This window comes from Bubalus bubalis, chromosome 1, assembly GCF_019923935.1.
Source record: "Bubalus bubalis isolate 160015118507 breed Murrah chromosome 1, NDDB_SH_1, whole genome shotgun sequence".
Classification (NCBI taxonomy): domain Eukaryota; kingdom Metazoa; phylum Chordata; class Mammalia; order Artiodactyla; family Bovidae; genus Bubalus; species Bubalus bubalis.
The window spans coordinates 163,487,613-163,514,024 of record NC_059157.1 but is presented as its reverse complement, the minus strand read 5'-3'; the positions used below and the strand labels follow the sequence as shown (position 1 = coordinate 163,514,024).

The 26,412-nt window shown below is 42.4% G+C and overlaps 1 non-coding gene across 1 annotated transcript; it reads right to left on the bottom strand.

The window, feature by feature from the left end:
* Window positions 1-17,806: 17,806 nt before the first annotated feature.
* TRNAG-UCC lies at window positions 17,807-17,879 on the bottom strand. Its single transcript has one exon. It is a non-coding gene; the product is annotated as a tRNA-Gly (tRNA).
* Window positions 17,880-26,412: the final 8,533 nt, after the last annotated feature.

Below are 26,412 nucleotides of genomic sequence, written 5' to 3'. Positions count from 1 at the left end.
TTCACCTTTCTCCAGGAAAATAACCATAGATTCCCTTGGAAATCAAGCACCAACTCACTGGAAAAGACCCTGATGCTGGGAAAGATTGAGGGCAGGAGGAAAAGGGGGCAACAGAGGTGGTTAAATGGCATCACCAACTCAATGGAGATGAATTTGAACAAACTCCAGGGAGCCAAGCTTCATCTGCCACTCCAGGAGATGGTGAAGGACAAGGAAGTCTGGATTTCTTTGCAGTCCATGAGGTTGCAAAGAGTCATTCGGACACACCTAGGCTACTGAGCAACCAGAGAGAGCCCTTGGAAATTGCTAAGAATACTTTCTTACAGCATAACTTGCCATTTCAGGATCCCTGCTCCTGAGGACCTGCTACCTCTTCAGTCAGTAAACTCCTGACTGAGAATTGACTCAGACCCATGAGAAAAGACTCATGACTTTTTATTGGGCAACCAGTGTCAGCCCCCTTGTCTTATTCTGATTATAGATATTGAATAGCACCCTTCAGGCTGTGGACAACACCTAGAATATGAAGCAGGCTATGCAATACCTTAAAGGCTATCATTAAATGTCAAAGATAACTTATTTAAAGGGCAATCTTATTTGTTAATAATAGTCCAAAATATTTAAAGCCATGAGCTTCCACTTTTACATACAACCCAAACAGAAATGTTTATGTATGTTTACTCAGAGACATGAATTAGAATATTCATTGTTCACAGCAGTAAAAGCTCCAAATGGGAAACACCCACAAATCCTTAGAAGTATGTCGAATAAATAAGCAATGAGGCACTATGCAATAACAGATTGTAGAATATAGAATGAACAAACTACAACTACAAACATAACACAGATAAATCCTATATATATATAACACTGAAGAAAAAAAGATAAACATTCAAGAATATAAACTGTATAATAAAGTGCATGCTGTGTGCTAAGTTGCTTCAGTCATGTGTGACTCTGTATGACCCTATGGACTGTAGCCTGCCGGGCTCCTCTGTCTTTGGGATTCTACAGGTAAGAATACTGGAGTAGGTTGCCATGCCCTCCTCCAGAGGATCTTCCTGACCCAGGAATCGAACCCAAGTTTCTCATGTCTCCTGCATTGGCAGGCAAGTTCTTTATCACTAACACCACCTGGGAAGCCCTGTATAATCGCATATATATATAATTTATTAAAATAGGAAAAAGTAAATTTGTGCTGTTCAAAGACAGTGATCACCCTTGGCAAGAGAAGTGTGACCAGAAGAGGATACAGGGAGGGGGCTGCCTCTGGCTATAGAAATGTTTTGTCTCTTCATCTGGAGACTGGTTCCATGATTATGTTCAGCCTCTGAAAGTTAACCAAACTATACACTCATACTATGTGCACTTTTTGTATGTATATCATGTTTCAATAAAAAGTTCAGCATGTATATTTAAAGCCACAAGATACCGAAGGAGAACTTCTGAATACAATGTTTTGGATTTCATAGTGTAAGTCAGTAGTTTGCAAACATTGAGAAGCATCACAATCACCTGTTCCCCAACCTACAGAACCTCTGGGCTGGAAAACGGTAATTCAAGCATGTTAGGAACAGGGTGAGGACAGTAGGTGGGTTTCCATGATCCACAGCAGAATACAGTCAAAGACGCATTCGTGAGTTTCTTAGCTTCCTACACTCTGACCACTTCAGAGTGTTTCTTGAATTATACAGGATACAAAAAGTTCTAGCCAACTGCTTGGTCATTACTCCTGGGGATAGCATCTGCCCCTAGTCTCAGTCCCTTTCTAATCCTGGTCAAAGAAGCTGCTGCTGCTGTTGCTGCTAAGTCCCTTCAGTTGTGTCCAACTCTGTGCGACCCCATAGATGGCAGCCCACCAGGCTCCACCGTCAATGGGACTCTTCAGGCAAGAACACTGGAGTGGGCTGCCATTTCCTTCTCCAATGCATGAAAGTGAAAAGTGAAAGTGAAGTCGCTCAGTCATGCCCGACTCTTAGCGACCCCATGGCCTGCAGCCTACCAGGCTCCTCCATCCATGGGATTTTCCAGACAAGAGTACTGGAGTGGGGTGCCATTACCTTCTCTGGGTCAAATTAGCTAGATATTTTTAATGGACATCTGATGATTTTGTTTGTCCTCATTTCCCCCCTCCTGAAAACAGAGCACATCTGGTCTATGGAGGACCCATTCCAAGGAGTTTAGGTGAGACTGACCCCACTCTAGCCCTTTAGCCTCAAGAATGGCACTATGACTCAGATTTGGCCAATGAGAGTTCCTCCAGTTGTTTTTTACCTACAGTGTCTAGAGACTTATCCTCTTTATGCTGAAGCCACAAACAAGGGGGGTATGAGTCTGGCCATTGTAGCATAAATCATGGTCTCCACATGAAAGAAGCCAGTGTACAATAAAGACAAAGCCAAGTCAAAGAAGAATGAAGGAAGATATAGATATTCAAAGATCTCATTTGAGTTCCTGGATATAAGTATTCCTGACATCCACAACTGTATAGTTACAGTACCAATGAATTCCTATCATTATGGTTTGAGTACACTCCTGCTACTTGAAACGGAACTGACGAACAACACCTAGAATAAAACAAACCAAAAAACCCTTACATGTATTTTTACCCCCTTTTCTTGAGCTTAGAAAAAGCCATAAACTTACCTGTTTCCTCTATTTGGGACCCACCATGGTGAAAGGCACCCTGCTCCAGTACTCTTGCCTGGAAAATCCCATGGACAGAGGAGCCTGGTAGGCTGCAGTCTATGGGGTCGCTAAAAGTCGGGCACGACTGAGCGACTTCCCTTTCACTTTTCACTTTCATGCATTGGAAAAGGAAATGGCAACCCACTCCAGTGTTCTTCCCTGGAGAATCCCAGGGACAGAGGAGCCTAGTGGGCTGCTGTCTGTGGGGTCCCACAGAGTCGGACACGACTGAGGCGACTTAGCAACAGCAGCAGCAACATGGTTCTTCAAATGCTTATATCTTTCCTTTTCTCGTTTCTTTTCGCTTCTCTTCTTTTCACAGCTATTTGTAAGGCCTCCCCAGACAGCCATTTTGCTTTTCTGCATTTCTTTTCCATGGGGATGGTCTTGATCCCTGTCTCCTGTACAATGTCACGAACCTCAGTCCATAGTTCATCAGGCACTCTATCAGATCTAGGCCCTTAAATCTATTTCTCACTTCCACTGTATAAACATAAGGGATGTGATTTAGGTCATACCTGAATGGTCTAGTGGTTTTCCCTACTTTCTTCAATTTAAGTCTGAATTTGGTAATAAGGAGTTCATGATCTGAGCCACAGTCAGCTCCTGGAGATCTCTTCAAGAAAATTAGAGAAACCAAGAGAATATTTCATGCAAAGATGGGCTCGATAATAAAAGACAGAAATGGTATGGACCTAACAGAAGCAGAGGATATTAAGAAGAGGTGGCAAGAATACACAGAAGAACTGTACAAAAAAGATCTTCACGACCCAGATAATCACAATGGTGTGATCACTGACCTAGAGCCAGACATCCTGGAATGTGAAGTCAAGTGGGCCTTGGAAAGCATCACTACGAACAAAGCTAGTGGAGGTGATGGAATTCCAGTTGAGCTATTCCAAATCCTGAAAGATGATGCTGTGAAAGTGCTGCAGTCAATATGCCAGCACATTTGGGAAACTCAGCAGTGGCCACAGGACTGGAAAAGGTCAGTTTTCATTCCAATCCCAAAGAAAGGCAATGCCAAAGAATGCTCAAACTACTGCACAATTGCACTCATCTCACATGCTAGTGAAGTAATGCTCAAAATTCTCCAAGCCAGGCTTCAGCAATACGTGAACTGTTAACTTCCTGATGTTCAAGCTGGTTTTAGAAAAGGCAGAGGAACCAGAGATCAAATTGCCAACATCCCCTGGATCATTGAAAAAGCAAGAGAGTTCCAGAAAAATATCTATTTCTGCTTTATTGACTATGCCAAAGCCTTTGACTGTGTGGATCACAATCAACTGTGGAAAATTCTTCAAGAGATGGGAATACCAGGCCACCTGACCTGCCTCTTGAGAAATCTGTATGCAGGTCAGGAACTAACAGTTGGAACTGGACATGGAACAACAGACTGGTTCCAAACAGGAAAAGGAGTACGTCAAGGCTGTGTATTGTCACCCTGCTTACTTAACTTCTATGCAGAGTACATCATGAGAAACGCTGGACTGGAAGAAACACAAGCTAGAATCAAGATTGCCGGGAGAAATATCAATAACCTCAGATATTCAGATGACACCACCCTTATGGCAGAAAGTGAAGAAAAACTAAAGAGCCTCTTGAGGAAAGTGAAAGTGGAGAGTGAAAAAGTTGGCTTAAAGCTCAACATTCAGAAAATGAAGATCATGGCATCTGGTCCCATCACTTCATGGCAAATAGATGGGGAAACAGTGGAAACAGTGTCAGATTTTATTTTTCTGGGCTCCAAAATCACTGCAGATGGTGACTGGCAGCCATTAAATTAAAAGATGCTTACTCCTTGGAAGGAAAGTTATGACCAACTTAGATAGCATATTGAAAAGCAGAGACATTACTTTGCCAACAAAGGTCTGTCTAGTCAAGGCTATGGTTTTTCCAGTGGTCATGTATGGATGTGAGAGTTGGACTGTGAAGAAGGCTGAGTGCCGAAGAATTGATGCTTTTGAACTGTGGTGTTGGAGAAGATTCTTGAGAGTCCCTTGGACTGCAAGGAGATCCAACCGGTCCTTTCTGAAGGAGATCAGCCCTGGGATTTCTTTGGAAGGACTGATGCTAAAGCTAAAACTCCAGTACTTTGGCCACCTCATGCGAAGAGTTGACTCATTGGAAAAGACTCTGATGCTGGGAGGGATTGGGGGCAGGAGGAGAAGGGGACGACAGAGAATGAGATGGCTGGATGGCATCACTGACTCGATGGACGTGAGTCTCAGTGAACTCTGGGAGTTGGTGATGGACAGGGAGGCCTGGCGTGCTGGGATTCATGGGGTTGCAAAGAGTTGGACACGACTGAGTGACTGAACTGAACTGAACTGATGATTCTTCAGTTCCTCTGTGACACAAACTGATTTTAATGAGATCCTGCATATTCAAGGAAATACTTATTAATATTAAAAAACCCAAGCGTATGGCCACATGGCCATTTTGACTCCTAAATTATCATCCTTGCCCTCTACTCTTTCACTACCTAGAAATCCATGCCTAATTAATAGGAACAGAAGGAATGAGGCAGATAGCTACACTCCAGGCGGCCATTCTCCCGTTGCTCTATATGCTTTCTTTTGTCCAACAACTTTACTTTTTTTTCTTTCACCACTGATATTTCATTGGTGGTGCCTTTCCTCCCACTCTAGATCTTTTCTCCAGTACCAGTTCTTCATATGTCCTAGGTCCCTGACTTAGAGTAAAATGGGTCCAAGAACAAAGTTAAGTCTAATGAGTCAAGGTCTTATCCTGTGTCCAGAGACTAGCCTTGGAAAATGGGAGAGAAGCTTCCCTTAGCAACCAATGGTTACAGAAGCAGATTTAACTTCCTTTATAGCAAACTCCGGGAGGCAGTGGAGGACACAGAAGTCTGGCATGCTGCAGTCCATGGAGTTGCAGATAGTTGGACACAATTTAGCAACTGAACAACAACAACAACAACAACATAGCCAGAGCATCTCAAGCCTACCTATTCAGCCCCATCCTCTTAGGACTGTCTCCAGATGGAGAAGGACTTTAATAGCACTAACCAGGACTTTCCTGGTGGTCCAGTGGTTAAGAAACCCCTGCCAACGCAGGGTACATGTGTTCTATCTCTGATCTGGGAAGATTCCACAAGCCTCAGGGCAAATAAGCCTGGCACCACAACTACTGAACCCCAGTTCTAGAGTCCACGAGCTTTAACTACTGGACCCTTGGACTCTAGAGCACATGCTCCACAACAAGAAGAAGCCACCACAATGAGAAACCCATTCACCACAACTAGAGAATACTTGGGAAGCCTGGGCACAGCAACAAAGACTCAGTGCAACCAATAAATAAAGAGCATAACCAGACTCCTGTCACTACTGCAATGTTTAGAGCCTCATGGGAATGTCTGAATTTTCAGAGAAATGAAGAACCACTTCTTGGCCTGCTCACTGCCACTCTAAGAGTATTTAGGCTTGGGCAGCAGACCTGGGCACAGGAATTCTGCAGTCCTTAGTTTCCAGGTTATCATTTTAAAACTCCACTATATTAAAAGTGTGCAAAAGGCCAATTACATTAAAGTGTTTCAGATATCTATTGCTGCAAAGCAAGACACCTCAAGCTTAGTGGCGTAAAATGATCAGATCAGATCAGATCAGTCGCTCAGTCGTGTCCAACTCTTTGCTACCCCATGAATCGCAGCACGCCAGGCCTCCCTGTGCATCACCAACTCCCAGAGTTCACTCACACTCACATCCACCGAGTCAGTGATGCCATCCAGCCATCTCATTCTCTGTCGTCCCCTTCTCCTCCTGCCCCCAATCCCTCCCAGCATCAGAGTCTTTTCCAATGAGTCAACTCTTCGCATGAGGTGGCCAAAGTACTGCAGTTTCAGCTTTAGCATCATTCCTTCCAAAGAAATCCCAGGGTTGATCTCCTTCAGAATGGACTGGTTGGATCTCCTTGCTATTCAAGGGACTCTCAAGAGTCTTCTCCAACACCACAGTTCAAAAGCATCAGTTCTTCGGCACTCAGCCTTCTTCACAGTCCAACTCTCACATCCATACATGACCACTGGAAAAACCATAGCCTTGACTAGACGAACCTTTGTTGGCAAAGTAATGTCTCTGCTTTTCAATATGCTATCTAAGTTGGTCATAACTTTCCTTCCAAGGAGTAAGCATCTTTTAATTTAATGGCTGCCAGTCACCATCTGCAGTGATTTTGGAGCCCAGGAAAATAAAGTCTGACACTGTTTCCACTGTTTCCCCATCTATTTCCCATGAAGTGATGGGACCGGATGCCATGATCTTCTTTTTCTGAATGTTGAGCTTTAAGCCAACTTTTTCACTCTCCACTTTCACTTTCCTCAAGAGGCTCTTTAGTTTTTCTTCACTTTCTGCCATAAGGGTGGTGTCATCTGAATATCTGAGGTTATTGATATTTCTCCCGGCAATCTTGATTCCAGCTTGTGTTTCTTCCAGTCCAGCGTTTCTCATGATGTACTCTGCAGAGAAGTTAAATAAGCAGGGTGACAATACACAGCCTTGACGTACTCCTTTTCCTGTTTGGAACCAGTCTGTTGTTCCATGTCCAGTTCCAACTGTTAGTTCCTGACCTGCACACAGATTTCTCAAGAGGCAGGTCAGGTGGTCTGGTATTCCCATCTCTTTCAGAATTTTCCACAGTTGATTGTGATCCACACAGTCAAAGGCTTTGGCATAGTCAATAAAGCAGAAATAGATGCTTTTCTGGAACTCTCTTGCTTTTTCCATGATCCAGCGGATGTTGGCAATTTGATCTCTGGTTCCTCTGCCTTTTCTAAAACCAGCTTGAACATCTGGAAGTTCACAGTTCACGTATTGCTGAAGCCTGGCTTGGAGAATTTTGAGCATTACTTCACTAGCAGGTGAGATGAGTGCAATTGTGCAGTAGTTTGAGCATTCTTTGGCATTGCCTGTCTTTGGGATTGGAATGAAAACTGACCTTTTCCAGTCCTGTGGCCACTGCTGAGTTTTCCAAATTTGCTGGCATATTGAGTGCAGCACTTTCACAGCATCATCTTTCAGGATTTGGAATAGCTCAACTGGAATTCCATCACCTCCACTAGCTTTGTTCGTAGTGATGCTTTCTAAGGCCCACTTGACTTCACATTCCAGGATGTCTGGCTCTAGGTCAGCGATCACACCATTGTGATTATCTGGGCCGTGAAGATCTTTTTTGTACAGTTCTTCTGTGTATTCTTGCCATCTCTTCTTAATATATTCTGCTTCTGTTAGGTCCATACCATTTCTGTCCTTTATCGAGCTCATCTTTGCATGAAATATTCCTTTGGTATCTCTGATTTTCTTGAAGAGATCCCTATTCTTTCCCATTCTGTTGTTTCCCTCTATTTCTTTGCATTGATAGCTGAAGAAGGCTTTCTTATCTCTTCTTGCTATTTTTTGGAACTCTGCATTCAGATGCTTGTATCTTTCCTTTTCTCCTTTGCTTTTTGCTTCTCTTCTTTTCACAGCTATTTGTAAGGCCTCCCCAGACAGTCATTTTACTTTTTTGCATTTCTTTTCTATGGGAATGGTCAAAGTGATTTTTTATTATTATTATCTTTCATGGTCCTAGGAGTTGACTGATCTCAGTGTTGTGGTCATCTCTCAAGGGCTCTCATGTAATTGGTGTCAGGTGGTGGCTGGGGCCCGAGTCATCTCAAAGGCTGTCTCATTCACATATCTAGTACTGATTCTGACTGTTGTCTGAAACCATAGCTGAGACTGTCAACTGGAACACTTGCAAGTAGCCTCTCCATATGGCCTGGGTTTCTTCACACTACTATAGCTCAGTCCTAAGAATAGTGTTCCAAGCCTGAGAGCTAGGAAAAAGCTGTATCACCCTTTATGATCTGAAATCAAGTCACTTTCACCATATTCTTTTGGCAGAAAGGTTGCAAAAGTCCACCCAGGTTCAAGGGAGAGATACAGATGCCATCTATTGATCAGAGAAGAGTAAGGTCACATGATCAAATGCACATATGTGATGAGAACTAAGGTTGCAGCCATCTTTGGAGACAATTATCTGCCACAGTAAGTTTCTTTCAATAATGTTGACTAGTTGCTGGCTGAGTTGATAAAATGTGTCTTTGTTTTCTGAATATTAATGATCAGGACCTCCTCTGAAACATTGTGTTATAGGAAAGCAAAAGTCACCTTGTAATGAAAATATTACCCTGTAATGAAAATATTCCCTAAAATATATTCAAGCATCTCTTCCCTCTTAACTCTGAGAGTGTCTCTGATTATTGGAAGTTGTAAATATCCACCCATACAATGCAAAATAAAAGGGTTAAATCTTGCAAAAGAGGAAAGACTTCATTAAATCAACTATTTTTAGACAATAAAAGATTTATGGAATCTGGTGTAACTGGTAAACCAGCTAACAATTGAAGAAGAAAAAAAATAAACCAGGATGATCTGAGTCCGAGGAATTATTTAAGAATCCAAAAGATTAAGAAGGGTATCAGGGAAAAAACACTGAAACTGAATATTTCTACATCTTGAGTGTTCTGTATGTCTTTAGCTTTTTTTTTTTCTTTTCTTAGCTCTGAATTTTATTTGTAGCAATTTCTTCTTTTTTTTTTTAATTAAATTTTTTATTTTGTATTCAGTTCAGTTCAGTTCAGTCGCTCAGTCATGTCCAACTCTTTGCGACCCCATGAATCACAGCACACCAGGCCTCCCTCTCCATCACCAACTCCTGGAGTTCACTCAGACTCACATCCATCGAGTCAGTGATGCCATCCAGCCATCTCATCCTCTGTCGTCCCCTTCTCCTCCTGCCCCCAATCCCTCCCAGCATCAGAGTCCTTTCCAATGAGTCAACTCTTCGCATGAGGTGGCCAAAGTACTGGAGTTTCAGCTTTAGCATCAGTCCTTCCAAAGAAATCCCAGGGCTGATCTCCTTCAGAAAGGACAGGTTGGATCTCATTGCAGTTCAAGGGACTCTCAAGAGTCTTCACCAACACCACAGTTCAAAAGCATCAATTCTTCGGCACTCAGCCTTCTTCACAGTCCAACTCTCACATCCATACATGACCACTGGAAAAACCATAGCCTTGACTAGACAGACCTTTGTTGGCAAAGTAATGTCTCTGCTTTTCAATATGCTATCTAAGTTGGTCATAACTTTCCTTCCAAGGAGTAAGCATCTTTTAATTTAATGGCTGCCAGTCACCATCTGCAGTGATTTTCGAGCCCAGAAAAATAAAGTCTGACACTGTTTCCACTGTTTCCTCATCTATTTCCCATGTAGTGATGGGACCAGATGCCATGATCTTCGTTTTTTGAATGTTGAGCTTTAAGCCAACTTTTCCACTCTCCTCTTTCACTTTCATCAAGAGGCTTTTGAGTTCCTCTTCACTTTCTGCCATAAGGGTGGTGTCATCTGCATATCTGAGGTTATTGATATTTCTCCCGGCAATCTTGATTCCAGCTTGTGCTTCTTCCAGTCCAGCGTTTCTCATGATGTGTACTCTGCATAGAAGTTAAATAAGCAGGGTGACAATACACAGCCTTGACGTACTCCTTTTCCTGTTTGGAACCAGTCTGTTGTTCCATGTCCAGTTCTAACTGTTAGTTCCTGACCTGCATACAGATTTCTCAAGAGGCAGGTCAGGTGGTCTGGTATTCCCATCTCTTTCAGAATTTTCCACAGTTGATTGTGATCCACACAGTCAAAGGCTTTGGCATAGTCAATAAAGCAGAAATAGATGCTTTTCTGGAACTCTCTTGCTTTTTCCATGATCCAGCAGATGTTGGCAATCTGATCTCTGGTTCCTCTGCCTTTTCTGAAACCAGCTTTAACATCAGGAAGTTCACGGTTCACGTATTGCTGAAGCCTGGCTTGGAGAATTTTGAGCATTACTTTACTAGCGTGTGAGATGAGTGCAATTGTGCGGTTGTTTGAGCATTCTTTGGCATTGCCTTTCTTTGGGATTGGAATGAAAACTGATCTTTTCCAGTCCTGTGGCCACTGCTGAGTTTTCCAAATTTGCTGGCTCTTCATCAAATAGGTATCGACTACCTCCTTAGTGCAAGGCAATAACACTAAAGATTACAGGGATCATAAAGATGAACAGACTTTGTGATGAAAGCATTGGTATATGTGTTTTCATTCAGGGTCACCGTGAGGTTGACACCATCACTACCATCACTGGCTGTCAGCCCTACCGTCACAGCTTCCGCCACACCACCTCCACCACCCCCACCACCACCTCCACCACCACCATCAGCAGCTACATAGATCTAATAGCATAAAACACATTTACCATGAAAACCAGAATTAAATAAAGAGCTTAACTCTAGAGGTACTAGGAAAACAGTATCTCTTATGCAGTTAATTCACTGGTACTTTTCTTGGTGCATATCACATAATACCAAATGATACACCCCAATATGCTGATATCTTCAGGGGAGTTTTTCAGCATTTTGACATACTAAAAGGAGATTTTAAGTTTGAAAGAATTAAAGGAATTACTTATTCCAACTCTCTCATTTTTCAGATGAAAAAAATAAACCTCAGAGAAGTGAAGTGAGTTGTCCAAGGTGAACAAGGACAAATCGAAAAAAGAGCTCAATGGAACTTTCCTGGTAGCCCAGTGGTTAAGACTCTGAGCTTCCCTTGCAAGGGCCATGGGGTTTGATCCCTGGTCTGGGAACTAAGATCCCTCATGAACTAAGACCCCGCATGGCACACCACGCAGCCAAAAAAATTAAGTAATTTAAAAATAAATAAAAACAAAATAAGAGCTCAATCCTTCTGATTCCCTTACTGTCCAGGATCTTCTTCCCCTCTGTTCTCTCTTGCTAAATGAGAACTTAGTAAGAACTGTTAGTCCAGCCAGACAAAAAGGTTATCATACCTGGTAGGCAGATAGAAACTCTCTGAAGAACATAGGAAACAGCCAGCCCTCTCCCAGGAGTCCTCTGTTAGCTCAGTTTGTGACAGTTTATGTAAATGAGGAGCCCCTGCAAGAGAAGGCGGTTGTGAGTTTCCTAGGGATTAAGCATGATAATGCATGATGTGTGCCCAGGAGAGAAAACAAGGCTTTGAACTTGTATACCTTTCACCCATCCAACAATAACAAACAAAACTTTGCACTTTCAGCTAAGTATTGTAAAGTACTTAACAAATGTTTAACTCATGAATCCTCAGAACAACCAAGAAAGGAAAACTTTTGAAAAGAAAGAAAGCGACTCTCATCCTCATGATTCAGTAGGAAAACTAAGGTCAAAAGAAATGAGTCTACACCTAGCAAAGTAACACTGCTGGCAGGACTCCCGATGTGCAAAGATGTCCTGTGTTGGAACAAAGTACCGGGTGACCTAGACACAGGCTTTTGAAAAAGACAGAGGTGAACCAGGAAAGCTCCTGCTCATTCTTGCAGCCCGATGAATCTATGAAGTGTTCATAGGAGGTTTGTCTCTGGGTTTTTAAAGGTTCTTTCAAGAGCCTCTTTTTTTGGCACTAAAATAATTTTTTAAAGCCAGGTAATCCTTTACAAAACTTTTAGCTGATGTCTAAAATGTTTCACTTGTTTGAATAATTGGAAAGGTGGTGATTTCTAACATATTGTCAATATAGGTATTTTGTTTTAATGTTTATTTATTTGGCTGCACCAGGTCTTAGTTGTGGCAAATGGGATCTAGTTCCCTTCCAGGAATTGAACCCAGGCCCGCTGCACTGGAAGCTCAGAGTCTTAGCCACTGGACGACAAGGGAGGTCCCAAATATAGGTATTTTAAAACAGACTGTCACAATATTCTCTTTAAAAGATCCACTTGAATCTAAAATCCAAGCAACATGATGCCCACTGTCGTCCACTTAAAAATATATAAACAGATTCTGTAACAGTCAGAAATTTCACAATCATTCCCCTTTCTCCATAAGCTCATATTTTTTAAAAAAATTGTTTAATTGAAGTATGGTATGTGTGGGGGTTACACTAAAGTCTTTACAGGGATTCGCTAATTCTTATGATGACCTGATGAAGTAGACACTATATTATCCCCATTTGCATCCATTAATATTTTTTTATTAAGCTAAGGTCCTCCGGTCTTTGGGCTTCCCAGGTGGCGATAGTGGTAAAGAACCTGCCTGCCAATGCAGGAAACAAGAGACTCAGGTTCAATCCCTGGGTCAGAAAGAACCCCTGGAGGAGGGCATGGCAACCCACTTCAGTACTCTTGCCTGGAGGACCGAATGGACAGAGGAGTCTGGTGGGTTACAGTTCAAAGGGTTGCAAAGAATCGAACACAACTGAAGTGACTTGGCATGCACTATGGTCTTTATTGTTTGCAACTGGAAGTGGAAGAGGAGGGGATACAGCACCTCTGTCTCCTGCAATGAATGGCTCCACACACCCAGTCACTGCCCTCGAAAAGTTAGATCCATTTTTTTACCTCATTTTGCAAATGAGAAAACTGACACTTAAAAAGGTTACAATGCCTTGTGCAGTGTCACAAGAAATTCCGTCCAAGAGTTCTGCCCAATGTCATAAGCAGTTCAATGTCCAACAGCTCTGCTGTTAGGAAGCAGCCGAGCAAGGATTCTTGGTAGTTCTAGAATCTACTCTCATGACCATTAATGTACATTCAGGCCTTGAAAGTCTGTTGAGTCCATCTCCCAAATAGCTCAGGTTGACCCTGGCTCAGGCAGTCATCACCTCCCCTCTGGGGCAGGCTCTCAACTAGCATTGCCTTCTCCAATGCATTTGCTCTTCTATAGCCAGAATGATTTTTCTGAAGTGCCTCTGTGAGCACATCACTCCCTTGTTACCTCTTAGCAGATTTTCCAATCCCCGGCCTCTCTAGGCAAGCAGTTAAGCTTCCTGGATCTCCTCTGGGAATGGCTGATGTGTCCCAGTCATCCTGAGAGCCTCTCAACACTTCAGACTACAGGCCTTGGCCCATGTGTTTCACTTGCTTAGATTACTCTTCTCTTACTCCTCCCATGTCACCCTCTTCACCTGGCTAACTCTTACTCATTCTAGATGTCTCTGCTCAGAGGTCATTTTTTTTTTATTTACACTTTTAAAAATTATTCATTTAGGCTGTGCATGGGTTTTCTCTAGTGGCACAAGCAGATGCTATTCTTCGTTGTGGTACAAGGGCTTCTCATTGCGGTAGCCTCTCTTGTTGCAGAGCAATCTTTCCAGACCAGGGATCGAACCTGGGTCCCATGCATTGGCGGGCAGATTCTTATCCATTGTATTATCAGGGAAGTCCCAAGAGGTCATATTTTTCAAATTGCTTTCCTTTGCCGTCTAAGTAGAGTTGATGCTCCTCCAGTTCACTGTATTTTGGTTATTTTAAACCTCTCCACTACATTAAGAGGAAGGGCCTATTTGGGTTACTCTCACATCCTCAAAGCCTAGCATGGTCCATTATAAAAGCCATACCTGATCCATTATCGTCCCTTGAAAAAGACTAAATGAATGAATGAATATTGGTGCCACTCAATTCAGTTCAGTTCAGTTCAGTCGCTCAGTCCTGTCTGACTCTTTGCGACCCCATAAATTGCAGCATGCCAGGCCTCCCTGTCCCAACTCCCGGAGTTCACCCAGACTCACGTCCATCGAGTCAGTGATGCCATCCAGCCATCTCATCCTATGTCATCCCCTTCTCCTCCTGCCCCCAATCCCTCCCAGCATCAGAGTCTTTTCCAATGAGTCAACTCTTCGCATGAGGTGGCCAAAGTACTGCAGTTTCAGCTTTAGCATCATTCCTTCCAAAGAAATCCCAGGGCTGATCTCCTTCAGAAAGGACTGGTTGGATCTCATTGCAGTCCAAGGGACTCTCAAGAGTCTTCTCCAACACCACAGTTCAAAAGCATCAATTCTTCGGCACTCAGCCTTCTTCACAGTCCAACTCTCACATCCATACACGACCACAGGAAAAACCATAGCCTTGACTAGACGGACCTTTGTTGGCAATGTCTCTGCTTTTGAATATGCTATCTAGGTTGGTCATAACTTTCCTTCCAAGGAGTAAGCATCTTTTAATTTCATGGCTGCAGTCACCATCTGCAGTGATTTTGGAGCCCAGAAAAATAAAGTCTGACACTGTTTCCCCATCTATTTGCCATGAAGTGATGGGACCGGATGCCATGATCTTCGTTTTCTGAATGTTGAGCTTTAAGCCAACTTTTTCACTCTCCACTTTCACTTTCATCAAGAGGCTTTTGAGTTCCTCTTCACTTTCTGCCATAAGGGTGGTGTCATCTGCATATCTGAGGTTATTGATATTTCTCCCGGCAATCTTGATTCCAGCTTGTGCTCCTTCCAGTCCAGCATTTCTCATAATGTGTACTCTGCATAGAAGTTAAATAAGCAGGGTGACAATATACAGCCTTGACGTACTCCTTTTCCTATTTGGAGCCAGTCTGTTGTTCCATGTCCAGTTCTAACTGTTGCTTCCTGACCTGCATATAGGTTTCTCAAGAAGCAGGTCAGGTGGTCTGGTATTCCCATCTCTTTCAGAATTTTCCACAGTTTATTGTGATCCACACAGTCAAAGGCTTTGGCATAGTCAATAAAGCAGAAATAGATGTTTTTCTGGAACTCTCTTGCTTTTTCCATGATCCAGTGGATGTTGGCAATCTGATCTCTGGTTCCTCTGCCTTTTCTAAAACCAGCTTAAACATCAGGAAGTTCACGGTTCACATATTGCTGAAGCCTGGCTTGGAGAATTTTGAGCATTACTTTACTAGCAGGTGAGATGAGTGCAATTGTGCGGTAGTTTGAGCATTCTTTGGCATTGCCTTTCTTAGGGATTGGAATGAAAACTGACATTTTCCAGTCCTGTGGCCATTGCTGAGTTTTCCAAATTTGCTGGCATATTGAGTGCAGCACTTTCATAGCATCATCTTTCAGGATCTGAAATAGCTCAACTGGAATTCCATCACCTCCACTAGCTTTGTTCATAGTGATGCTTCCTAAGACCCACTTGACTTCACATTCCAGAATGTCTGGCTCTAGGTCAGTGATCACGCCATCGTGATTATCTGGGTCATGAAGATCTTTTTTGTACAGTTCTTCTGTGCATTCTTGCCATCTCTTCTTAATATCTTCTGCTTCTGTTAGGTCCATACCATTTTTGTCCTTTATCGAGCCCATCTTGGCATGAAATGTTCCCTTGGTATCTCTAATTTTCTTGACGAGATCTCTAGTCTTTCCCATTCTGTTGTTTTCCTCTATTTCTTTGCACTGATCACTGAGGAAGGCCTTCTTATCTCTTCTTGCTATTCTTTGGAACTCTGCATTCAGATGCTTATATCTTTCCTTTTCTCCTTTGCTTTTCGCTTCTCTTCTTTTCACAGCTATTTGTAAGGCCTCCTCAGACAGCCATTTTGCTTTTTTGCATTTCTTTTCCATGGGGATGGTCTTGATCCCTGTCTCCTGTACAGTGTCACGAACCTCAGTCCATAGTTCATCAGGCACTCTATCTATCAGATCTAGGCCCTTAAATCTATTTCTCACTGCCACTGTATAATCATAAGGGATTTGATTTAGGTCATACCTGAATGGTCTAGTGGTTTTCCCTACTTTCTTCAATTTCAGTCTGAATTTGGCAATAAGGAGTTCATGATCTGAGCCACAGTCAGCTCCTGGTCTTGTTTTTGCTGACTGTATAGAGCTTCTCCATCTTTGGCTGCAAAGAATATAATCAATCTGATTTCGGTGTTGACCGTCTGGTGATGTCCACTACTAAGTAGCTATTTGAATGATTACTTTCATTCATTGAGCTTCCATTTTGAAATCTGTAAAATGGGGACAAAAAATATAGGCAAAGCACATATTGCTTGATCTCTTTTTTCTGCCTCAAGTCCTAAGAAAAGGGAAAAGTTAAAGTGGTCACTCAATTGTCTCCAACTTTTTTGCTACCCTATGGACTGTAGCCCACCAGGCTCCAAGGAATTTTCCAGGCAAGAATACTGGAGTGGGTTGCCATTTCCTTCTCCAGGAGATCTTTGCAACCCAGGGATTGAATCTGGGTCTCTTGCATTGAAGACAGATTCTTTACTACCTAAGCTACCAGGAAAGTCCTAAGAAATGACTCCTCAAATTAAATTAAATTATATTAAATTGGAGCAATAATCAAGAAGCTTAAATGACATAATATATATGAAAGTTTCTAGTACTTCTGGAAGCAGTACATAAAATTGTTAAAAATAATTAACTCTGGGAAGGAGAATCACAGACTGGGGGCCAAGGAGAGAGAGCCTAATTTCAGTATCCTCTTCAGAACCCTTGGACATGTACTATTCAAAATAACAAGTAAATTTAAAAGGGGAAATGTTCCTGGCACACATTAGGCATTCAGCAAAGGTGAGTTTCCCTCATAGGTGACAAGACCAATACCACTGGTTCACACCAACACCAGGACTGGAACACAAGACTACAAGTCTTTGTAGTGTCTCCATTAGGCAGGCTGCTGCTGCTGCTGCTGCTGTTTAAGCACTAAGTCATGTCTGATTCTTTGCAACCCCATTGACAGTGGCAGGATAGTTTTAGACAAAATGGTGGCCCAACGAGTAACACCCTCAGCTGACTCCTGTTTCCTGTGCTTATCATGGGTGTATCTGTATCAGAAGGTGATTTGCTGGGCTGTCTGTCACATAATTGTGTATATGTGTACTGTCGAAGGGACAAGTTTGCCTTTGATCTTGTTATTTATCAACAAGAATAAACACATTTCCTCTCGGCACATCTGGAATGTGCCCTACATTCAAGATGAACACTGCACAAATAATACAAGTGTCTTACAAACATTGTCTGTTGTCTGTTTGGGTGTGGGCATGACAGGCTGGTTCAAAGCTGGACTTTTGAGAAAAATTATAAAAACTTTGCTTTTAACTGTGCTTCAATTTTTAATAACTTTGTGATCTTAGGTAAGTTACTCAACCTCTCAAGAGACTTTTTTCATGCAAAATGGCTATAATAATATCACGGATTAAATGAGACTATGTTTATAAAGCATCCAGAAAATAGTAGGCATTAAGTAATATAAATTATTATGATTCTCTTTTAAAAATTTATTTATTATTATTTTAAATTTTATTTGGCTGCATTGGGTCTTAGTTGCGACATGTGGGATCTGTTCCCTGACCAGGGATTGAACCTGGGCCCCCTGCATTGGAAGTGCAGAGTTTTAGCCACTGGACCACCAGGGAAGTCCCTATTGTGATTCTTTGATCTTTAAAAGCAGCTTTGGTCAACTTTGCTTTGGCAAACTGGAAAAAAAAAATGGTGTTAGATACATTTTGATTGACAAATAAAATAACAAGCCAGGTTAGTCTTCCTTTAACTAAGGAGGCCAAAAATCAGTTTCAGAAACTTAAGCTTTGACTATTGCTTATCAGGCAGTCCATGGCATTTCTGAGATTGCAAGGACTCTGCTGATTCTGTTTTGTCATGAAACTGGTCACATGTCAGCCAGTCCACCACTCAAGGCAGTGCCAGAATTGCCTCCCTGGAAGTCAGCTCTGCTAGGAGGGTATCAGTTGTGGAATCCTCACTCCAGCACATGACATTTTCCATGGACCTATATTCTCACTCATCCTGTTGCTCATCTTGTTACTCCCCCTGACTCCACCCCACCCTAAGTGGTCTTACCCCAGACCTCACTCTAGAGAAAGAAGGCAGAATAGTCTTCCACCAAAATAAATAAGGCTTCCCAGGTGGCACTAGAGGTAAAGAACTCATCTGCCAATGCAGGTGATGCAACAGATGCAGGTTGGATCCCCGGGTCAGGAAGATCCCCTGAAGAAGGAAATGGCAACCCACTCCAGTATTCTTGCCTGGAGAATCCCAAGCACAGGGTTGCAAAGAGTTGGCCACAACTGAAGTGACTTGGCACAAAATAGATATTGAATGGAAAAGTTTTCTCACTATAGAGGTTTCAATCACTCAGAGATTTCTGTCTTTGAGTTGCCAGGGTGTGAGCTGAAATGAGTGGATTTAGGGACTTGGGTTTGGAAGCCTCTGGTCTTATAAAGGAGTCTGTCACAAAGCGGGAGCCTGGATTTCAGAGCCCAGCTGGGACACACATGTTGTTTACATCTATAACCACATGAAAGGTGATGAACAACTCAAGCGAGTTTTGCCAACAAATAGAAACATTTACCACGCAGCAGTTATAACAGCCAAAATATTAAGAAAAAGCTAGAAATTAATGAGTACATTCATAAGACTATTCTAGATTAGTTGATCTCATCAGAATTCTTTGACTTGGAATTCTGGCCCAGGAAATCTGGATTTTTAGAACACATCATTACATTAAGAATATCTTTTTTAAAACAATGCTGATGAAAGATGGCTGATTGAACAAATGCATTCCCCCTCATTAAAACAGATATAAAGGGATTTTTAAAAATTAAAAAGAGGAGGAAATCACTGTAGCAACAAAATGTTAGAAGCTGAAAGATAAGAGAATTGGTTTCTGAGTCAGCAAATTGAGAAAGCTAAATCCTAAACTAGTAGAGAAGAAAACCAAGAAGCAATTCAATTCCCAGGATCAGCCCACCCCAAAGTCTCTTTCCCAAATGCAACTTAGTCAACTGCCTCTCTTCAAAACAGCAGAAGACTTGAGGTTTTCCCTTGCAGAGAATAAGGGTCTCTAAGCCAGAATTTAGGGCAGTCAGCATAATTAAGATTGGAATATACTATACTGAAAGCACAGACATTGGAAAAAAAGTTTGTATAATGAAGTGTAATAATTCCCCAGTTCATATTCAACTCTCCGAACACTGGCAGCAAAGTATAGCTAAGCTGCTTAAGCAACAAAGTAGATGTTTCCTCCCTGAAAAACTTAGAGCAAGAAAAAGGACCTAAGGGCAATGACATTTTCCCTTACATAAATGGCCCTCTAGAGTAAGAGCTGAATTTGACAAGATTATCCATGGTACAATTTCCCATTAGCTTTACAGTATGAGTGAAGGGTAAGGATTATCAGATATCTGAAGAAAGCAAGCCTCTACCAAAGAATATGGAGTCACAACACACAAAGTGAAAAAAATCACCTAGAGAGGAAACAGACTTCAGAGAAATAAGAGCTCCTCCTACCTAAAAGCTATCATTAGCATTTTTAGAGAAATAATCACCATGGTGTGATCACTCACCTAGAGCCAGACATCCTGGAATGTGAAGTCAAATGGGCCTTAGAAAGCATCACTATGAACAAAGCTAGTGGAGGTGATGGAATTCCAGTTGAGCTATTTCAAATTCTGAAAGATGATGCTGTGAAAGTGCTGCACTCAATATGCCAGCAAATTTGGAAAACTCAGCAGTGGCCATGGGACTAAAAAAGGTCAGTTTTCATTCCAATCCCAAAGAAAGCCAATGCCAAAGAATGCTCAAACTACCGCACAATTGTACTCATCTCATCTGCTAGTAAAGTAATGCTCAAAATTCTCCAAGCCAGGCTTCAGCAATATGTGAACCGTGAACTTCCTGATGTTCAAGCTGGTTTTAGAAAAGGCAGAGGAACCAGAGATCAGATTGCCAACATCTGCTGGATCATGGAAAAAGCAAGAGACTTCCAGAAAAACATCTATTTCTGCTTTACTGACTATGCCAAAGCTTTTGACTGTGTGGATCACAATAAACTGTGGAAAATTCTGAAAGAGATGGGAGTACCAGACCACCTGACCTGCCTCTTGAGAAACCTATATGCAGGTCAGGAAGCAACAGTTAGAACTGGACATGGAACAACAGACTGGTTCCAAATAGGGAAAAGAGTACGTCAAGGCTGTATATTGTCACCCTGCTTATTTAACCTCTATGCAGAGTACATCATGAGAAACCCTGGGCTGGAAGAAGCACAAGCTGGAATCAAGATTGCTGGGAGAAATATCAATAACCTCAGATATGCAGATGACACCACCCTTATGGCAGAAAGTGAAGAGGAACTAAAGAGCCTCTTGAGAAAAGTGAAAGTGGAGAGTGAAAAAGTTGGCTTAAAGCTCAACATTCAGAAAACGAAGATCATGGCATCCGGTCCCATCACTTCATGGGAAATAGATGGGGAAACAGTGGAAACAGTGTCAGACTTTATTTTTCTAGGCTCCAAAATCACTACAGATGGTGACTGCAGCCATGAAATTAAAAGATGCTTACTCCTTGGAAGGAAAGTTATGACCAACCTAGATAGCATATTCAAAAGCAGACATGTTACTTTGCCAACAAAGGTCCGTCTAGTCAAGGCTATGGTTTTTCCAGTGGTCCTCGATGGACATGAGTTTGGGTAAACTTTGGGAGTTGGTGATGGACAGGGAGGCCTGGTGTGCGGTGATTCATGGGGTCGCAAAGAGTCGGACATGACTGAGCGACTGAACTGAACTGAACTTAGAGAAATAAAAAGAATTATATAGACATGATGCTTAAAAAGAAAGAAAAGAATCTTATGAGAACAAAAAAGAACTCCTGGTGGTCCATGGTTAAGAATCCGCCTTCCAATGCAGGGGACACGGGTTTGATCCCTGGTCAAGGAGCTAGGATCCCACATGCATGGAGCAACTAAGCCTGTGCACCACAACTAGACAAAGCCAGAGCACGGCAATGAAACTCTGTGCAGCCAAAAAAAAAAGGGGGGTGGGGGGAGGTGGAGAACTGGAAATTTAAAATATGATCACAGAGTTTAAAAATTAACAGGACAGAAGGTCTAAGGTGATAAAGTTGAAGAACTCCAAGCCAAAAGACAAAGGATAATAGGAAAGAAACCAGAAGACAATCAGAGGATCTTTTGGAAGGTCCAGTATTCTAATGAGTAGGCATTTCAGAGAGAAGAGAATTAGGAATGGGGAGGAACTCACAATACATCAACAATTCACCGAGTTTTCCAAAACCAAGGAACACAAGCTGCCAGATTGATGGGGTCCAACAAATACCTGGTATAAAGGATGAAGAGACCAGCACCAAAACACATCACTGAGAAATTGAAGAGTCCTAGAAACAGGAAATGGAGAAGGCAATGGCAACCCACTCCAGTACTCTTGCCTGGAAAATCCCACGGACGGAGAAGCCTGGTAGGCTGCTGTCCATGGGGTCGCTAATAGTCGGACACGACTGAGCGACTTCACTTTCACTTTTCACTTTCATGCGTTGGAGAAGGAAATGGCAACCCACTCCAGTGTTCTTGCCTGGAGAATCCCAAGGAAGGCAGAGCCTGGTGGGCTGCCATCTATGGGGTTGCACAGACTCAGACACGACTGAAGCAACTTAGCAGCAGCAGCAGCAGAAACAGGAGAAAATCCAACCAGGTTTTACAAGGAAAAAGCGTATCATACAAGGTATCATACAAAAAAAACAGGAGTCCAAAGATTGGAAGACAGTATGAGATGGTAATTATTAATCCTCACAAGAGATGGAATACCATTTCGGTTTCTACAAATTAAAGTGAAACAGTAAAAACTCTAGGGAAATGCTTGCAGAAGAAATCCTAATTCCAAAACATACATCTGTAGGACAGGGAAATGGAAGCAAGCACTTAATGTTTTTTTGTTTTTAAGATTTCTTTCTTTAGTTTTTTTTACTGTCCTGGGTCTTTGTTGCTTCTCACGGGCTTTCTCTAGTTGCAGTGAGTAACTCTTTGTAGCGGTGCGTGGGCTTCTCATCGCAGTGGCTTCTCTTTCTGTGAAGCACAGGCTCTAGGTGCCCGGGCTTCAGCAGTTGTGGCACATGGGCTTAGTTGCTCTGAGGCATGTGGGATCTTCCTGAACCAGGGATGAAACCAGTGTCCTTTGCATTGCAAGGCAGTGTCTTCATGACTGGATCACCAGGGAAGCCCAAGTGCTCAATGTTTTAGAGTTGAATTGAGAAATAGATTATAGCAGGGATTTCTTCTTAATCCTTGGATTTCAACAAAGCTACAATCATAATGGCTAACCCAGGTCACACACCTCATTGAACACTTCCAATACACATTAGCTTGTGTCTTCTTCATGACAATCCAAATAGGCAGAAATTACTAAGAGAATATTAAGTAAGTAATTTACAAGGTCACATAAAGTTGATGGAAAGGAGAATCCAGACTCTAAAACCCATTCTTTTAACTGCATACCATGCAGCCTTGGTACATAATGTTCATATTTAAATATTTCCATCACAGTTCATATTTAAATATTTCAATCAGTGACTTCTTAGAGACAGCAAAAATATGTACACAAGAACTCTATTTTATATCCTTATATTGTGAGAGAGGACGAGGAAAGAGGGAGCTTAAAGTTATTAAAATAAAATACCAGGTCATGATTTTTCAGAAAAGAATACCTTGGTTAGCTGGCAGGATTTCTAGGAAAACTTTGAAGAAAAGGAGAGCCTCAAAGACAAGCATCCAAAGAGAGTAGCGATATTTCCGTTTTAGCTGGCCTACCACTCAGTGACTCAGTGACACCAATGCCCAAACCAACAAGAGAGTTTTGTGCGAGGCTTTTATAAGTCCGCCTGGCAGCCATTTTTATGTACACAAGCCCCCCATCCTGAATTTTCCATATTAATGTGTTTCCATTGTTCTCAGTTGGGCTACAGTAACTTTAGCCCTTTTCCAGATGTTTCCTGACATCAGCATCCAAGATGTGCTGGCCAGCTGTCTTTAAAATTGCGGGAATTCTGTGTTGTGTGCATTAGTTATGCAAATGGAAAAGCAAGGACAAGGAGCCAATGTAGAGGATAAAAAAGAACCAGGGGAGGGATTGGATCAGGGCTTTACTGGCATGTGTGAGTAGGTAGAAAGCCAAACCAGCAAGCTGGCTTTGATCAAAATCCCCAGCAGCATTCCCCACCTTGGCCCATGCAGAGGGGTCAGTGTCCTCAGTTCCCAGGTCAGCCCAGGGTTTTTGGAAACTTCCTCACTGTTTTGGTGACTTAACAGGGACACACTAAATACCCACAGATCTATCCACCCTCTAAATGGTTTCTTCTTTGTTCTACTTTGTCAACAGAAAAATAGCTGCCTAGACCAGAGAACAAAGTGTGCTGCTGCTGCTGCTGCTAAGTTGCTTCAGTCGTGTCCAACTCTGTGCGACCCCAGAGACGGCAGCCCAGCAGGCTCCCCCGTCCCGGGGATTCTCCAGGCAAGAACACTGGAGTGGGTTGCCATTTCCTTCTCCAATGCATGAAAGTGAAAAGTGAAAGTGAAGTTGCTCAGTCGTGTCCGACTATTAGCGACCCCATGGACTGCAGCCTACCAGGCTCCTCTGTTCATGGGATTTTCCAGGCAAGAGTACTGGAGTGGGGTGCCATTGCCTTCTCCCAGAACAAAGTGTAGTCTTCAGTCAATTAATTTTTTTTAAAAGGGAGGTGGTGGTGGGTGGGCAGGCAAATGAGTTTAAAAAAACCAGGTTAAACAGAGTTAAGCAATTCCCTTTCCCAAAGTACTCTCGGGATCTCTGAAATGTTCATGCACACCTTGAATATTAAAGGAAATTGTATCTCAAAAGACTAGAACTCACCTGAGGCAATCTGGACAAGAGGCTTCTCAGCCCTAGTCACCCTCTGAAACCTCAAATTCAAATTCGCCATCAATGGAACAACTTTCCATATTCCTAAACCTCACACATCCATTCCTGAACCCATTGCCTTTTCCACCTGCTCAGCCCCGCTTCCTGGTATATGGCAGTGCCATCACCATCCTCCTGAATGAGAATGATAGCCGTCATCTTCCACATCCCCTTTGTCCTCCTCTCCATCTTCCCCTGTCTAATCTAACTTTGTAGTAAAGGACTACTGTTTTGTCTTCCTAGAATCTCCATGGTACAGATCCAACCTCAGACCTGCACCCCTAGCTACAGATTGGGCATTTCTATTTGGGCCACTAAAGAACACTTACCTGGGCTTGTCAAAGCCTGCGTTCATGTGTTCCTATCCAACAGGCATCCTTTCCCAACCCTCTGTAACCCTCAGTGGTATAGAATCAGAATTACTATGTTCTCAAAGAGGCTGGTGGACATTTTCTTGTTTTTTTTTTTCATTAAAAATTTTTATTTATTTATTTATTTGGCTGTACTGGGTCTTAGTTGCTGCACTCAAACCCATAGTTTAGCAAGTGGGATCTAGTTCCTTGACTTGAATCCTGGGTCCCTTGCATTGGGAATTCAGAGTCTTAGCCACTGGACCAACAAGGAAGTCTCTGTCTGTTTTGTTTTCAATTGTTGTAAAATATATGTAGCATAACATTTGCCCTCTTATTCAGTTTTAAGTGAGTCCATTCACATTGCTGTACAACCAATCTCCAAAACTCTTTTTCCTGTTGCAAAGCTGAAATTCTGTAGTCATTATACAGCTCTCCATTTCACTCTCCCCCCAGCCCCTTCTGCTTTTTACAATCACCATTCTACTTTCTAAGTATTTGATGACTCTAAGTACCTTGCATAAGTAGGATCATACAATATCTTTTTTGCGACTAGCTTATTTCACTTTAGCATACTGTTTTTAAGGTTCATCTATGTTATAGCATGTGTCAGACCCCACTGTATGCATATACATTTTATCTATTCATCTATCAAAGGACACTTGGGTTGCTTCCACCTTTTGGCTATTATGAATAATGCTACGAGGAACATGGGTGTACAAATATCCTTTTGGGACTTTGCTTTCAATTCTTGTGGATATATACTCAGAAGTAGAATTGCTGGATTATAGGGTAAATTTATTTTTAATAGATTTTAGCCTAGGGTAGATTACTTAACATCTGTGCTTTGGTTTCCTCATCTGTAAATTAGATTTAATTATAGACTTATAGGGCTTCCTGGGTTTCCCTGGTGACTCAGAGGTTAAAGCGTCTGCCTCCAATGCGGGAGACCCAGGTTTGATCCTTGGGTCAGGAAGATCCCCTGGAGAATGAAATGGTAACCCACTCCAGTATTCTTGCCTGGAGAATCCCATAGACTGAGAAGCCTGGTAGGCTACAGTCCATGGGGTCGCAAAGAGTCGGATATGACTGAGCGACTTCACTCACTTTCACTATAGACTTATAGGGTCATTGTGAAGATTCAGTGAATTAATATCTACAAAACACTTAGAAAATATTACCATTATCTCCTTTTAACACAGGAAGAAATTGAGGCATTAAGAAGTTAAGTAACTTGCCCAAGTTCACATACCTAGAAAAGAGCAGTAGCTGCTGCTGCTACTAAGTCGTTTCAGTCTTGTCCGACTCTGTGCGACCCCATAGATGGCAGCCCACCAGGCCTCCCTGTCTCTGGGATTCTCCAGGCAAGAACACTGGAGTGGGCTGCCATTTCCTTCTCCAGTGCATGACAGTACAAAGTGAAAGTGAAGTCGCCATTGCCTTCTCCAAGAAAAGAGCAGAGCCAGGATATAAATCCAGGTTCATAGACAAAGTCTGTCCTCTTTATCATCATGCAAGAGTAATCTCACTTCCCAGCTTTGATGAACCCCAGTCAAGTTGATTATGTTTTGATTTAATTACATGGACACAGTTTGGGAGGGAGATGGGGGAGGGGAAAGGGAAGAAGTTTTACAGACTTGAGGGGTACCAAACAGAATCTTGATATAATAGTCCAAAGTACATGAGTTCAGTCCAGTTCAGTAGCTCAGTCATGTCTGACTCTTTGCGACCCCATGAATTGCAGCACGCCAGGCCTCCCTGTCCATCACCAACTCCTGGAGTTCACCCAAACCCATGTCCGTCAAGTCAGTGATGCCATCCAAGCATCTCATCCTCTGCCGTCCCCTTCTCCTCCTGCC